The sequence below is a fragment of the Lagopus leucura genome, unplaced genomic scaffold (genome assembly GCF_019238085.1).
Source record: "Lagopus leucura isolate 7727_CA_CO unplaced genomic scaffold, USGS_WTPT01 Super-Scaffold_73, whole genome shotgun sequence".
Lineage (NCBI taxonomy): Eukaryota > Metazoa > Chordata > Aves > Galliformes > Phasianidae > Lagopus > Lagopus leucura.
The window spans coordinates 100134304-100150456 of NW_024962252.1; the positions used below are offsets into that span (position 1 = coordinate 100134304).

The 16153-nt window shown below is 45.9% G+C and overlaps 1 protein-coding gene across 2 annotated transcripts in view; it reads left to right on the forward strand.

The window, feature by feature from the left end:
- SPTBN1 (spectrin beta, non-erythrocytic 1) overlaps positions 1-16153 on the forward strand; it is a 121791-nt gene that overhangs the window by 3833 nt on the left and 101805 nt on the right. The window contains exon 1 of one of the 2 annotated variants that reach the window (XM_042862234.1): positions 862-940. The exons of the other annotated variant lie outside the window; for it this stretch is intronic. The gene's annotated coding sequence lies outside the window, so the exon portion shown is untranslated. Of the gene's footprint in view, positions 1-861; positions 941-16153 lie in introns of those variants that run through there. 2 annotated transcript variants of the gene reach the window in all.

Consider the following 16153-nt stretch of genomic DNA (forward strand, 5'->3'; position numbering starts at 1 on the left):
CTTAGTTTTATTGTAGTTTTATAATTGGAATAGCCACCAGGCTCTATCATTTTGTTATTTCCAAATCAGTATTGTTGTGAGAGAGAGGAGCAATCCCTGGCACAGCTTTAGTGAAGGATGGGCAGCACTGGTCCCCTGTGCCAATGGGGCTGTGGCAGGCTGCGTGCGATCTGTCAGAGATGGGTGGTTGTGTGCATAGTTAAAAAGAGCCCATTTGGCTGCCATTAACTGCTGGGAGGTGTGACTGGGGTGAGGAGATGCAGCCTAGAGCAAACAAAGCATGTTTTTTTCATAGAATCACAGAATAGCCTGGGTTGCAAAGGACCACAGTGCTCATCCAGTTCCAACCCCCTGCTGTGTGCAGGTCACCAACCAGCAGCCCAGGCTGCCCAGAGCCACATCCAGCCTGGCCTTGAATGCCTGCAGGGATGGGGCATCCACAGCCTCCTTGGGCAGCCTGTTCCAGTGCCTCACCACCCTCTGGGTGAAAAACGTCCTCCTAATATCAACCTAACCCTTTTTTGTACTGCTTCATGACCGGATAGCACCGATGTTAAATGTGAAGTAGCCAACTTGAGGAGTGCAGTGTTCGTGAGTGGTTGTGGTCCCTCCCAGCCTTCATCCCTTCGGATTACAGACACTCAAATTCTTTTTTCTTTTTCTTTTTTTTTTTTTAAGCTGGTTTCTCCTTGCTGGGGGCCGGGCAGCCAGCTGGGTGTGCTCTGCTATAAGGTTACACTGACTGTTGAACCTGAGCTCGAGCAGCAGCCTCTCCTGGGCCAAGCCAATAGGCATCTCTGGGAGGGCCCTCATCTCCCCTGCAGGTCTTGGCTCCCAGCAGCATTACAGCCCTACATACGCCCTCAAGGTCTTCTGCAGGGTGTTGTGAGACTCTCGACTGCCCGGCAGTCATTCAGATCTGCTTGGATATTCGGTTCCTGTGAGTTACGCTATCTGGAATTAATTCTATCTTGCTGTTGGTTGATTTATTATGGAGTGGCACAGAGTGTCTGCTTTTGGTTCTTACTTTGGCATGATGAAAGAGGGCCTTGTGCTGAGAAGAGCGAAAAGCTGTCTGGGTGTTTTGTTTTGGAGGGCACTGCTTGTGCTGGCTGGGCAGCTCTGCAGCCTGGTTTGCAGTGGCGATAATTTGTGGTTACTGCAGTAAGCAATGCAGAGCAAATTGTACTGTTTTGTGCAATGTGACCAAATGCTTATTTTTTCTGCTCATTCTTTCTGCTCATTCTGTGGATCTCATTTAGCGCCTAGATGCCACAAACGCTCCTGCTAATTAGAGCAAGTGGCTCCTCTTCTTTTTGCCTTCAAAGGGGAAAGGGTGCTGCCTGCTGGATCTATGTTGACTTGATGTAGTTGAGTTTATTGTAACACCTCCAGGTTTTCGTTTGGGCATCTGAGTTGGAAAGCATTGGCTTCTGTCTGTAGGTAAACTAACCATGAGATTTCCTTCCCAAGGGCTCTCACCGACTTCTCTCTTGGTGATATAGCTGAGGGTTTCAGGGTGATTTCCAGCCAGTCTCTGTGGATGGAATGCTTTGCGCTGATGGGCAGCTCATGGCTCCGGTATGCTACCAGCAAATCCATTTGTAGCACTGCTGGAATGCAGCATGAAGCTGATTATCTTAGTCTGGAGAGAGCACGTTTTGCCTCTTGCTACCAAATGAGCGGTCTTTTGGTGTGTTTCTTTGAGCCTGGATCTGCCTATGGCAGTCAGCGGGCACTCCGATATGGGAATTTTTTTAATGCTACATTTAGAGTACTGCGTTTTTATTGCAATTTGAAATGCTGTTAGGAGGCCGGATCCTAAATGTGAAAGAAACTTCTGGTTGATGTTGGTGGAGCTGTGGTGGTTTGTAGCAAAGATCTCGTCTTTGTGAGTTCTGATAGAGCAAAGGCTGGCGCCTCTTGCGTTTTACTCTTCCATGTTTCTGGCATCAGAGAAGATTTTTCTGATTGTTTTTCTCATCTGAAGGCTGATTGTACTGAGCGACCTCTCCCTAGTAAAGGGTGGGCCAGTTTATGTGGGAAAGTCTTAGTCAATGTGTCTGAGAGATTAGTGGGACTGTGCCGCAACGAGCGCTGTGCATTACGCACCGGAATGTGCTGGGCATCTGCCAGAGATTGGAAGCAGGGCTATGCGACAAGCGCGGATGCTGTCACACTCTCCCTAAAATAGTACTGTGGATAACAGGAGATGTGGAAAGTTATCACTTACCTCATTTTAGCACAAATGCTTTCCTAAAAATTGATTACAGACTGAGGGTTCAGGAGGATCCTTTTGGTTATGTATTCTGTTTGCATCTCAAGAACGTTGTGGTCCCTCTCAAGCCTTTAACCAAGGGCAGGGCAGGAATGCAGGTAAGAAGAAAAAAGCTAGAAGAAAAAAAAAAAAGAAGAAAAAGCTGGAAGAAAAAAAAGCTACAGAAATGTAGCACAAGCCCTGCAGCTCAGCTTGGGGAAGCTGTTCATGCGCTATTCGCTGTTCTGACTGGGAAATGAGGTGGGTTTGTGTCCTTGTGTAGGTTAGGAGCAGCATCCTCCCATTCATCTTGTCACGGTGGTGAGATGAGCTCAGAGCCTCAGACACGCCTCGGCTGCTTGGTGGGTGTGGGATTTTGGAGCATGGTGACGGATGCAAGCAATTGGAATTTGGATATTAAAACATGCAGTGGTTTACCACTGCAGGCTGCACGTGGTTTTGTTTAAGGGTAAAAATAAGCACGTTTGACTTTCAGTCTTTTGTCAACTTAAGAATCTGATCATGTGGCTTTAGCCATTGGCGTAAGCCATTTAAACTTAAAACCTGTGATGCCTGAATTAGTTTCTTATGGGGAGGAGATGAGTGGGTTAGCTTCTAGATGGGATGGCGCAGGGAAGCTCAGGGGCCGAAGGTTTGCAGCAGGGCTGTAACGTCCTGAGTCAGCTGGTGGCTGTGCTCAGCACTGCTGGGCACCTGCTGTAGAAAAGGAGGGCCTGAAATAGCTGTTCTCTGGGTGCTTGCTGCTGTGGCTGCAGAGACTTGGCAAGGAGCTTGGTAAGAGAAAAGCAGAAATGTTGTGGAGTAATGAGGTCCAGAACAAAAAGTTCGGACTACCTCAAGCCATGACCTTTCAGCATGTGTGGATTTCAGGCCTATGATGTGCATTGTGCTTTTAAAAAGGCCAGTGGATTACCTCATTTGTGGAAAAATACCTGCCAGCTTCTGATCTGCGCTAGGAGCCTGGCATCTGTTCAGCTGTCAAAGACTGCGAGATGCGATTCTGCCATCACGTCTGGACCACAGCTGAAATCCCTGGCCCCAACTATTAGGTCTGCGTGGCCCATGCTCAGAGGAAGCAGGTCTGTGTGTTCCCCCCTGAGCTTCGGTGCTGGGAGAAGGCTCCCTTAGCCCTGAGTGCACTGCTGCCTGGGGAAGGAGGGCTGCCCTGCAGGCCCTGGATGAAGCAGGGTGCGATGGTTGTTCTCCAGGATTGGTCTGTAGAGAGGACGTGGCATAGCAGATACACCACGGGGGGATTCCCTGACCCCAGCTGGCCCGCTAAGCCAGCTTTGCAGCTTTGCATTGCTGGAGTGTGTCAAGTAGCTTTGTTGCTGGTCAGGATGTGGCTCCAAGGAAGGTGTGCTTGCATAAAACACAAGTAAAAAAGGCAAATGAAGTTAAATAATAATAATAAAATACAGTCCATTTGGCACGTCACTGAGATTCATGTTTTTCAGTCTTGTATGACTTCTCGTGTTATTTCCATGTATTTGCAAGCATAAAAAGTTACAGAGATCGCATGATTTAAGTAAGAGATGTGAAAAATGGGTAGTAATGCTTTAATCTGCCATGGGGACCTGAAAGATGCAAGTTATCTTTAGAGATCTGTTCCCATCATAAGCGAGACAAACAAGAGTATAATGACTTCAAGGTGGATTAAATGTTTCTGACGAAGATTTAAATATATATGACCCAGGCAAGTGGTGAAATAACTGTTGTGCAGTACTGACTATCAGCCAGATCGCTAATGAATTCACAACCACGTTCTTCATTTTGTGTGGCAATGACAGAAGGACCCTTATATTCTTTTTGTAGTGCTACCAGATTTTCTTTCTCTGAGATGCTCAAAGGTGAAGAGATCTGAATCCTCAGCTGTGCCAACTTGCAGAGCTCCATCCAAGCACGTGAAGCTGTGCTGATTGACACTGTCGTGGTCTGTAGATCAAGGTTTTACATCATCTTTATATAAAAAATATGCAGAGGAACACATCTGAGGTGAGATGTTGCTCATTTCCACTTCTGAAGCGTATTACAAATGTAAAGATTGCCAGAGATGCAAAAAGGATCTAGAGATGCTTGTCGAGGTGCTCTTTGGAATAGGCTGAGGCAAAGAAGAAGTTCTGTTGCCTTAACTGGGGTCGTCTTGTACACAAATGGAAGGGATGCCATGAAGTCCTAACGGTCTGCTTGGCAGGTGAGGGCCACATGGGCATACCAGTGATAGGTGGAGCCGGGGCTGGCGGGGCCATGCCAGCCATTTTAGAGATGTTTCTACAGCTGTTGCCCACCAGCAGGAAACAATGCCGGTCGCTTGGAACCGCGTTGGCTCAGCGAGCTCGGGGGGTTCAGAGAGTCACAAAGTTCCTCACATTCCTGGCAGAGGGCACAGGACCTATGTGTCACCTTAGGGGCAGTTTGCAGGGCAGCCTGTCCGTGTTGTTGCAGCGTGCTTTTCACTGAAGAACAGCTGCTTTCATTTTTAACTTCTGCTTGTCATCAGCTGCTGAAGAGCCATGGAAGAGTTTTGGGCTTGAAATTAGGTCTTGAGACTATTAAATCAGTTCCTGTAGCAGTCCTACCCTTTAAGGTTTTATGCATATTTGATATAAGCACATCTCTTTTCTGCTATTTAATAGCTTGGCTATCACTTTTTGCTCCAAAGAGAGCTGGGAGGACATACAAATATATAAAACAAGAACAGAAATAAGGTTGTATTTTTAATGCTCTATTCTGTGTATTGATCAAAACGTTGCCCTTTATAAAAGACAGAAATGCTTGATGGTAACGAGTGTTGAAAAATGGTCACTATGCAGGCAGCATGACTGTTTTATCAGAGGGGAATTTCCAAATTGCATTCCAAGCATGTTATTAAAGGATTAGATAGATGGGCGATTCACCTTGAGCTAACTGTCCTGAAACTGTGATTATGCTCATAATTTGTATAAACAGCCATTATGCAACTGTTACTGTAATAACAAACCATATTTTGAATTTCCTTTGTGCTTCACAGTGGCTTACATTCTGGTCAGAAGTACTAGCAGTATGAATTTGAGAGCTCTTGAGGGAATGCATGTGTTGGTTCTAAATGTGGTGAGGCCCTGGCAGTGCTGCCCAGAGCTGTGGTGCCCCATCCCTGGAGGTGCCCAAGGCCAGGTTGGATGGGCCCTGGGGCAGCCTGAGCTGGTGGGGGGCAGCCAGCCCATGGCAGGGGTTGGAGCTGGGTGATCTTTAAGGTGCCTTCCATTCTGTGACTCCAAATTGCAGTTCTTGACATGTCCGTGTGAGGCTCATGTCTGTGCACATGGCTTGGCAGAGGAGCTCGGGGCCTGGCAAGGAGCGTGGTGCAAGGCATACTCCCTCCTTGTGTGAGACCACGATCACAGAGCTCTTGGCCATGCCAGAGGTAGACCTGCACGTTTAACACGGCCGTGTTTGTGCTGTGTGGTGTCCCAGGAGGTCCCTGCCTTCCTAATTTGGGTGGGCAGTGCTCTCAGCAATGAGCTGTTACTGGGGCATTGCTGTGGGCTGAACCTGGGCTGTTTTCGGTTCTTTGTGCACCAGTGCTGCAAAAAGCTCTGGGTTTTGTTACTGTTGGGTCGGATTATTTTTCTTTTTTAATAGGAAGCACAGTCCTAGTGAGTGTTCCTAAATAATTACTCGTGCAAAACTTCTTTGTTTTGATCCGGTATTCTAAATTGCAATCTTTTTTTCTCAAAGCAGAAAGTACTTTGAGTCACCTATGTAGTGGAAAAATACTCAACTGTAGTGAAATAATAGCACTTTTTTTTCTCTGGATTGACCTTAGTGTGTAATAGTAGATGGGAGTGTTTTGCATGTTGTTTCCTCCCTCGATTATGCTGATAAAATTACAAAAAGCTTCCCATTTTTGTTATTAGGAACAATAATTCTTGTTCCTTTGGAAAATCTTTCCATCCTGTTTTTGACATTCATTGACTACAGTCTGGAAAATGCTGGTATTTTTCGGAGCACTGAAGTCATTTTCTGCATTCAAGCTGAAGGGCACTGCAGCCCAGAAATGCCTTTGGAAGCGCTGGGTGTGTGTTGAAACACACGTGGGGTGAGGAGGCTCCAGTGCTTCAGGTGGAGTCCCAGTCACTTATTCTGATATTTTGGGCCACGTAAATGTGGGGTCACAGCAGAACGAAGTATCTGAACCCCCTCTTGGCAGGATTCTGTGCTGACAAAATCTACTGTTTATCTTCACAGCTGCGAAACGCTCTGCTTTCAGGTGGAAACGTAGCATCCAGACTTGTTACATCCTTTTTCATGCTAACATACTGCAGTAATAGCATTAGCAGTCTGTTCCTGGTGCTGCAGTGCTGATATTGTATCAGATGCAGCACAGTCAATCGTTCTGCTGGAGTTTGTGCTCATGGAAGGACTGATGAGCCAGTTTCCAGAAGTGACATGCTAAAGGAGGCGATGTTTCAGGTCTGATTCTAAAGCTCTTTTCTATCCTCAATTGGTTCAGTGTTGTCTCTGTTGTGGGTGACTGGCACTTGTTGCTCATGGGCCTGGGTCTCTTTGGCAATGAAAAATTCTCCTTGAGCTGTTGTACTGAGACATCTCATTCTATGGCCTGAACACAGGGTTCAGATGCTGATGGTCTGAGAGCCACACAGAGCATCCTTAATGGGAGCTCCAGGAGATAGAGAGGCAGTGGTTTGAATGCTCAATAGTATAATTAGTATTAGCACTGTGTTTGGCAGCGTGTCGTTTAAAGCTGTGACTTTGGTGGGGGAATGGGATGGGATGTACAACTTCTACCTGAGTTACTGGCTGCAGAGGAAGGCTGCAGGTTGGCTGTGCAAAACTGACTGTGTCACGGTCTTCTCTGTGATTGCCTCCCACTGTATTGCAGTCCCACGACTTTAGGTCATCCTGAAGGCAGTGCATTGCTTAAAATAGGCAATTCCTTCCATGATTGCTATTCCAATTCCAGTACTTAAATATTAACCCTTCTCTACAACACTTGAAGTAGCTGTGAATAGAAACGTTCTTGAATTATCCTTACCAGGAAGCTACGTACTCAGGGCGTCAAATGTTCGCTCCCAAGGCTGGAGCTGTGCTGGAGTCAAACCCCCATTTCTTCAAGTCTCATCTGCTGCAATTGCTGAACAGGCAGCAAAGATGAGTGGGAGAAGGAAAGAAGCAGAAAATGGATGAAAAGACAGTGAAGAGTATCTAAAATGAAACGAGGTTGGGGGAAACGGACCAGAAGGGATGCAAGAGAAAAAGGTGATTTAAAATAATAACAGCAATAACAATTCATTCACAGACCTTCATTGTGCCAAGGCAGGCAGCAGGCAGCCATACAGTGCTGGCCATGCAGGACCTGCCTCTCTTCTCTGCAGTCTCAGCCCTGTGTGTTATGGCAGAATATTGCAGCAAACCACTAATTGCCTTTTGGGAGGCCACTGGCAAGGGTGGGTGCCATCTGAATGCTTGTGCTTGGTAGGAAGATCAAGGGCTTGGCAAGTTCAAATGCATGCAGCGAGCGCTGCATCACCAACCTACGTGCCATAGGAATGCATGGATGAAAGGTGGGTGTTTAGGTCTTCTTCCCCAGTGGTGTTGTATGTTAGTTAATGTGAAATGGAGTAATACAAAATCAATTTCAGCCATTTTCACCACTTTCTTAAACTTGCCTAGGTCACCTGTTGATGTAAGTGGAGCCAACGTTGATGAAGCCTGTCTATTTGAATCAGATTTGTATCAGATCTGAGGGATTTCATACTTCTGCCTGAATTTATGCTAAGCAGAAGTACTGTCCAAGGCAACCCTGCATAGTAGATGCTGCGTACTTGTAGGTTGTGCATTTCTATCAGTATTTGCTGAAATTTTGCAGGTCTGTTGGTGATGGATCTTAATGCCCGCTGTGCTACCAGCATCACGTTCTCTGCTTGGTTTCGTTCCTCTGATTCACTATCATTCAAGTACACTTTTGTTTCTAAGGAAAAACGTGTGGAGGCAGTTCTCTACAAGCAGTGGTCAGTGTGTGCCCAGGCTGCTGCTGCTGCAGTGTCCTGAACATTTTAAATGATTTATAGAAATGTGGAAGAATCTGAGACGGCATAAGGGACCTTAGCTTTCGTGTCTGCTTCTCACTGACAAACATTAACTACTTAGCAACATGAATCAGATCTTGGGAGGCTTATTTTAGAACCAGCTCCTGTTTCTTGTCTCCTGAGCACTGATTCAATTATTAGGAAAAGAGCAGTATAAATAACTGATGGGCAGTGTATGTGCTCTGTGACTGAAGGTCCCCCCATAAACCTCAGGCTTGCTCTGCAAAGGCTTATAGGCAGGTTTGCTGTGCTCATGATCCTGCTGCGTCTGAGCCAAGCCTCCACCTGGGCTTCTGCATGCCATGCTGAGCCCTGCATGGCTGGTTCTGCCTTCAGAGCTGTTCTTCTGCTTAGAATAGGTGCGCTGGGAGAAACACGGGGGTTGGAAGGGATTTGTGGGGGATCCTTGAGCTCGACCCCTTACTAAAGCAGGTTCCCTACAGCAGGTTGCGCAGGAAAGTGCCCAGGCAGGTCTTGAATATCTCTGGAAGCTTTACACTGAGTAACTCATAATTTAGCACTGCAACAAAGTTAACTGTTTTGAATAGCTCAAGATGATGACCAGCTTTGTAAAAGTGAGCAAAATTGAAAAATATGTAAATAAAGGTGCTGCTACTTTCTTCTGAAGGGAAGAAACCCAGTTGCTTAGGCGTATGGGTGCTCTCGGCAGGGTTAAACTGTCTTCAACTTGCTTATGAACCATTTTTATGAAATTAATAGCAGATTGTAGTGGGAGGAAGGATGGAGAGCTGTGCTGTCTTTGTGAAAAAAAATCTGCCCAGCGATAAGGCTGTAGATCCTACAGAGCTTCCAAAACATCCCTAGCTCTTGCCGATGCAGAATTTTCTGCTAATCTGTCCGTGGATATTTAAAAGCAGAGTATGGATGGGGGTCATTTTGTCTCAGTTAAAATATGTGTGGGTCTTGCCTGAGCCCCATTCTGTCTGCTCTGAGCTGGTGAGCCTTCAAAGAGCCGTGGTGGGGTGGGGGCTCTGCCAACCCTGTGTAGGGACACAGCTGCTGTGAGTGGCACCACTCGTGCTGATGAAAGGGAAGAGCTGACAGCTGTGCCTTGGGCTCGGAGCATCACAGGCACAATTCATTCTGATAGGAGCTGTTGGTATCTAACGCCTGTGAAAATGAAGCTTCCAGTGTTATGCTGCAGGTGAGAGAGTTGCTCTGCTTTTGAGCCTCTGTACTGTCTGCTTCCCTTCTAATGAGGCACATGGAGAATTACAGGAACTGTTGCTTGGGGGGATAAAAGCGTTTCTTTGATATTTTCTGCTACTTGTGTTGATGAATGATGATGAGAATGATTTTTAACCCCTCAGATGAAACGGCTGATTTAATGGCTGTTCAGCTTTTGTGCTCTGTGTGCAGCAGCTGTGTGGTTACTGCTCTCCATCCCCACGTTCTGGGTGCAGCAGCTCAGTGTGTACTGATGGTGAATGTGGTCCATAATGTTCATGGTCAGTGCCAGAAATGCTTATTCTAAGGGGTAATGAGCTTCAGGAAAAACAGCCTGTTTTAAATCACCATCCGTGCTCACTGTTGCTGCCATTTGTATCCACTTACAGTGCTAACTCAGGGTTTGAAAGTGCCCAGAAATGTGAGAGTGATTTTGAGTTCTGTTTACTTATTATTTTGCATAGAACATATGAAACTTTTGAATGGTATGCAGTTTGAATGCATGTGAAATCTTTGTAAATACCCAGCACAGCTCTCTTGTGTCTGCAGTTCATGGGTAGTTCAGCCACGGCAAAGTCAAGCAAGCACAAATCTCCTTGATGCTGGACTGCACCATCTGTCTAATCTATGTGTGTCAGAGATGGCTTGTTTGGGTCTTTTCTTCTACAGCCTGTTCTGGAGAGATTGCATTACAATCCCTAGTCGATGAGTATTTTCCTCTTGATGTTTGTAACTTAGATAACAAACACGTTTTTCTTGTTAGTTTTGTAAGGTGCGTTTGGTAAACAGGAATGTGGTAGTTGGTACAAACCTCTTGTGGTCATGGTTAACCAGGCTGCTTGTGCGGCTCCAGCACCTTTCCAGCAGTTGCTGAGGACGATGTTAATGTGGAGTAGCTGAATGGAGGAGTGGTACTGCCAGCTCTATGGGGCACTGAGCACCGAATGTAGAGTGTAGGTTTGTCTGTCGCCTGGGGCTTGTTTCTGATCTGCTGCTAACCTGAGAAGGTTCTGTTCTGTTCATCCAGAACTTGACCTTGGTTGCTGGAATGTAGGAAATGAGCATTTGAATGGATTAGCTGTTTTGTTTCTGTTTCCTTTTAGCAGTTTGTGTGAGCCGTCCCTTCTAAATGCCACAGAAGTGCAAGTATTGCAGTATGACAGAAATAAACACTGAGTTTTGCAGGTAACCTTTTCTTCTGACGTCTTTCTTTCCAAGAGCAAAACGGTGCAGTGACACAAGTCCTTATGGATCACAGAGGATGCAAATGTGGCTGCTGTTCTACTGGCAGCTCCTGCTGGGGGAGAGGGAGCTCCAAACCATGCAAGGCCATCTCCATGCACAGTGAGAGCTCACGTGTGGCTGCAGAAGTCCCGTCTGCTGGTGCTGTGGGAGAGATGCTCATGGTGGGCCGGTGCCTCAGCAGGCTGTGTTGGCAGCGTTCCACCCTGCCAACCTTGTGTCAGCTGCCTGCGAGGCTCTGCACACCCAGGTCATTGTGTGCCAGTTCACTCCTGTGTCCTGTCAGCCTGAGTTTTCTCTCTGGGGCTGCTATTAAAGGCAGCAGAGGTACAGTCTGCGTTCATCATTACCCTCTCAAGAATACCAGATTACGGAGTTTTTCCTGAGTTGCCTTTTTGTCCTTGGCTTCCTTTTCCAATCTAAAAACACTACATTTTTGTGCATTCAGTTCCCTTACTGCAGTCTACCTCTCACCTCCTCCTCCAAGCACTGATTGGAAGTTTTTTTCCCCTTTGTTTATTTATTTTTTATCTTTACTTGCATATGCTTTACGCAGAGAGATTCCTGCTCTCCAGACAGCTGAGCCTGATGCATGATGCCATGCTGGAGGGAGAGCAAGCCGTCGTCGTTCAGAATTAAAATGGCTGAATCACTGCATGGTGAGGCACTGTGTTAAGATGGAGTCAAGCAAGCAGATCGCTCCACAAATGAGGGGGCAATTTTGCTGTTGCTGTTGAAGCTCGAAAGCCTCTTTCTGTACGTTGCGTTGACATCGATGCTGTCTTGAATAAGAGTGTTTTGTATAAAATTCCACTTCAGAGCTTCATTCTGTCCTGCCCGTGATATCAGGCGCTGTGCAAATGGAAACTAACAGCAGGATCCTTAGGGAAAAACAGGGTGAAGTAATGCTCGAAGGTCTGCTTTCACCTCTCAGTGTTTCACAGTGCATATTTTTTAATGGAGAGTATAATAATAAAAAACCTAGAATGGTGTAATCCTGAGGCTTATATTAAAGCTTCTTATCAGTGCATCATGCGATTCAAAACACTCCGTTCATATGTTCCTTTTGAGACCTGAGCCAATCCAGACATTTTCTGCTTTTATTATTCCGAATTAGGGTGCTTTAATTACGAGTGACCTGATTTGAATATGGACTTGGCTGATTTCATTTCAAGCATTGATTGCCATGCACTGGATGGGTCGCGTTTCTGTTCTGTGCCTCTCACAGCTGCTCTCCTCACTCCAATCTGAGACGTCACATCTCTCTTCTCCATGATGCTCAGGGAAAGAGCCTTCATGTGTGTGCTGGGAGAGGAGGGCTTTGCCCACTTTGGAGTCCGGAGTGCATGAGTGCATCCCATTGAGACTGTGCAGTGAGAAGGGCAGCCCAGGACCAGGCACAACCCGCCAGGCCTCTGGAAGCCTTACAGCAGTGTTGCACCCCACTAATGAGCCGTTACGCTGCATTTTTTGTAATGAGGAGTGTTGGGCTTCTTCCAAGTGCATGCAAGCTACAATTGTAACAGGAAAACACAGCTGGCTGGGGAGCAGGGAGAGCCAGAACATTTGATCGTGAGTAATTGTTCCGCTTGAAAGATGTCAAATGACAATGGATGTCATTTGGAACAACTGATAGGGTGACTCTGTACCATGTTGGAATTTCTTCCAGTGGCAGTAACAGAACTGGTCCTGCTGCCTTTTTGGCTGGAGAGCCAGTGGCATTTCGGAAATCCTTCACAAATGACCTTTCCTGGGTTTTGTGGAACAAAGCTCAGGATTTCCCTGGAGAAATAATGCTTTTAGAGCCTGAAAAGACCACAGAGGGAACATTCTCCTCCCAAGGCTTGTTTTTCAACCCAAGATGGCTTCTAGAGTGATGTGCAGGAGAAGGGAAAAGCAAGAGGAGAGCTGGAGAGCTGCCAGACCTTTAAAAAGACACCGCAGTAAACAGCAGTTAGGTAGAAAATGATCAGCACTTTGCGACTTGCTGTGTTTTTTTTTGGTTGGTTGGGTGTTGCTTTTTGGTGGTTAGTTTTTTTGTTTGTTTGCAAATCTGCAGGTGTAAATCTTTGGTATTTGGGAATCTTGGTTTTTACTTTTAAAACAGAAATAAGGTTGCAGGCAGTACCATTTATCTGCAAGCTTTCCTTCGTGGCCGTGTCGCCCTGTTGTACTTAAGAGGCCCAGAGCAGAATGAGAAACACCTGCCTTTGTTATTTTTTGAACAATTACTGAGCCTGGCTCGGTGCTGCACTTTTGCAAGACAATTCATAGAAATGCATTTGTAGTGTCAACCTCTATGCAGTGTCTTGTGTGACAAAGAGTTACTGGCTGGTTCTTTTACACTTGGATGTGATTTCTCATTGTACAGTGAGCTGTGATCTGGAATCATTTGCTGTCAGACTCTTCCTTCTGCTTTGTAGCTGGCCAGCTTCTACATATGCCGGCTGATGCCTTTGGGGGTTAGCATTTCAGGATATCTCCTTTGGGTATTATCCTTACTCAAGAGCTAACGGTTAGTACACGTTGACATTATTTATGTTTCCCATTTTCATCCCCAAGAATGGTTTTGTGTTTGTCAAGTCCTAGGTACGTCTTAAGCAAGGAGAACTAGTCTGTGGTTTCTTCTTCAGCCACTCACATCCATCTGAGAAGGCAGCGTGGGGGAGAAGCTGCTTATTATGGCTGAGCAAGCAGCACACATCACAGGCTGGTTATACGTGAACTTTGCTAACACTGATCATCTTAGACCTTTTGTCAGTATCCAGGGTGAGTGATAGAAAGCGAAGTGTGTCTCTTTCAGTACCTTCTACCTCTGTGGGAGTTGGGTCGTACGCTTCCATAACCCAAGACAACCAAATGCATCGATTTCTTCTAAAGTGCAGAAAAAAGGAGGAGGGTTTCCAGAGCAAGCCCTGAATGCAAGGAAAGTGAATAAAGAAACCATCTCTGTGGTGGAACTGAGTACTACTGGCAATAATGACCATGCTGTAAAATGGTCGTCCTTAGAGGCAGTTGGTCGTATTCAAACCTGATGTTAACAAACATCACACACACAGACACAAGGGCAACAATAGCATCCAACCAACCACCACTGATAAATGCAATGCTGTTGTGCTTTGGCACTCCACGTTGGGATGCAGAGTGGGTTCTGGGGGCTCTTTGCTGATGTTGAGGGAAGCAGCACTATTTCTCCACAATTTAGAAAAGCAACAGAAGATTGCACTGCTTGCACACTTGGGAAAGAATCAAGCAGAACTGAACTAGTTGAGGATTTGAGGCCATTGGTCCATCTGTTGGAAAGAGCAGAAAGCAGCTTACTGAGAAGTATTCGAGGAATGGAGACAGTGTGCAGTGGAAGCGTTTCCTCACTTCATTTATTTATGAAGAAAGAAGGTAGAATGGGTGGTTGTTTTCTGAAGTGACAAACGTTGGCTTGCCCTTCATGGCACAGCAATTCCTGATGTGCAATGGAGGAGGTTTTCTGGATTTCTTGTCATTTTTGAACCTTTCTTTTTGACATCTAGATTCTTGGGGGTGGAAATTTGGACAGACAATGCTGGTCTTCATGGTTTCTTCTCCATAAGTAACGTAGAGATGGGTGGCAGTACGTGGCATTGGGACGTCTGTCAGCAGCCAGTTGGTGAACAGGAACAAACCCTTGAGTCTTTCTGTCTGTGTAAAGAGAATTTTTAAAGTTTTTTTTTAACCAATAGCACAGTTGCAACTAATGGAGTCTATTTCAGAACTGTAGGGAGAAGCAGGAAAAAGTGTATCTCTTTGTTTTTCCAGCCCTTCAAATTTACTGGGTTCCATTTTTTTTTTGCTGGAGGGAACCAAGAATCTGAATCTTTGGTGAGGCCATGGCCTTCATGCAGTCTGAGATGTGTAAGGCACATCGTTGTAAAGGGTGAACTCGTTTCAGGAAGAGCTCATCCGTGGCTATGGGAAAGGTGAAGGGAAACATCACGTTATCGGACTGTGCCAGCGTGTGCTTGGGGCATGGAGGAGCAGGGCTGGGTGCTTCTTACTGGGCAGCACTGGGGCAGAAACATCAACCTCTGCATCCGCTGCTGTGCAGGCAGTCAGCCTTCTTTTGTGATTTATCCTCCTTTGTAAATTTGTGGAGAGCAGCCGAATGGATGGACCGCGTTACGCCATTTTGTGCCGATGGAAAGGCAGCGCTCATGATGTGGATTGAAACGGCAAAACCGTTACAGGTCAGTCATGGAAATGCCAGTGATTTTCTTGTGTTTTTACTTTTTTTGTTATTTGCTGTTGGCTGCAGTGCTTTGCACCTTCCCAATGCTTTGTGGAATACGTTTAATGAAGCGAGGTTCAGAAGTCTGGCTGGGGTTGGGCTCCTGCTGCTTAACCTGAGCATTGGCCTTTGCATCTGTACATCCTGGAGAAGCAGCAGTCCCCAGGGATGTGGAGCAGATGTTGGTTGCCAGTAAATGGGGAAAAATTGGTGATAACAACAAGGCATTTTATTTAGCACAGCAGCCTTGGGAGGAGGAGGCATTTTATCATGAATTCTAAATGCTGAAGGTTTAGGATGATGCATCTGGCTGAGTTTTGGGGAAATTAGATAAGAATGGGGTAGTCTGATTGTGTTAGTTGCCAGATAGCGAAAGCAGCAACCAAAATCTTCTTTAAAAACAAAGTGACTCTAAAGCGGGTGCTGAAAAGTGAAGATTGTTAACAAGAGGAGGCAAATGGAGTTCAGAAGTTATCGATTTTTGCACGAGGAATTCTAGAATATTCTGCAGGGTAGGGCACATAGTTATTATACTAAAAACTCAGAATGCAAACAGGTGATGGAAGCAATATGTAAGACACTGCCCGGTGGGTAGAGCTTGTGAGGCTTTAACATCTGTACCCAATTATTTAGCTCCTCTGGATCTTTCTTTTTTATTTTTATTTTTTTTTTTTGCTGCAGCACACATTTCCCACTCTGAACGAATAGTACATAATAATAAAACCTTGGGCGTTTGCCAGCACAAACAGGGCTCTGGCTAACTTCTGGAGTGTTGGTGGAAGTAGAGAAGCAATGCAGCTGTTGGGTTGGGTACGTGCCAGCTGAGGATCTATTTCCCAGACCAAAAAAAAAAAAAAAAAAAAAGCAAAAACCCTCAGATCAGAGTGAAGTAACAATCGGATATTTTGCATGTTGTTGTTTCGTGCTGCTTTTTCTTCAGCATCTGCGGCTGCTCTGTGTTGCGAGCCTGGGGTTTGTAAGCAGGCATGGTGCTTTGCGCATGGTAGCTACTTGAAAGTGAGTGATTGCAGAAGAAATACAATGTTTTTGCTTTAGATATTTCCTGAGTACTTCAGGAGATGGGGACTAGTGCGA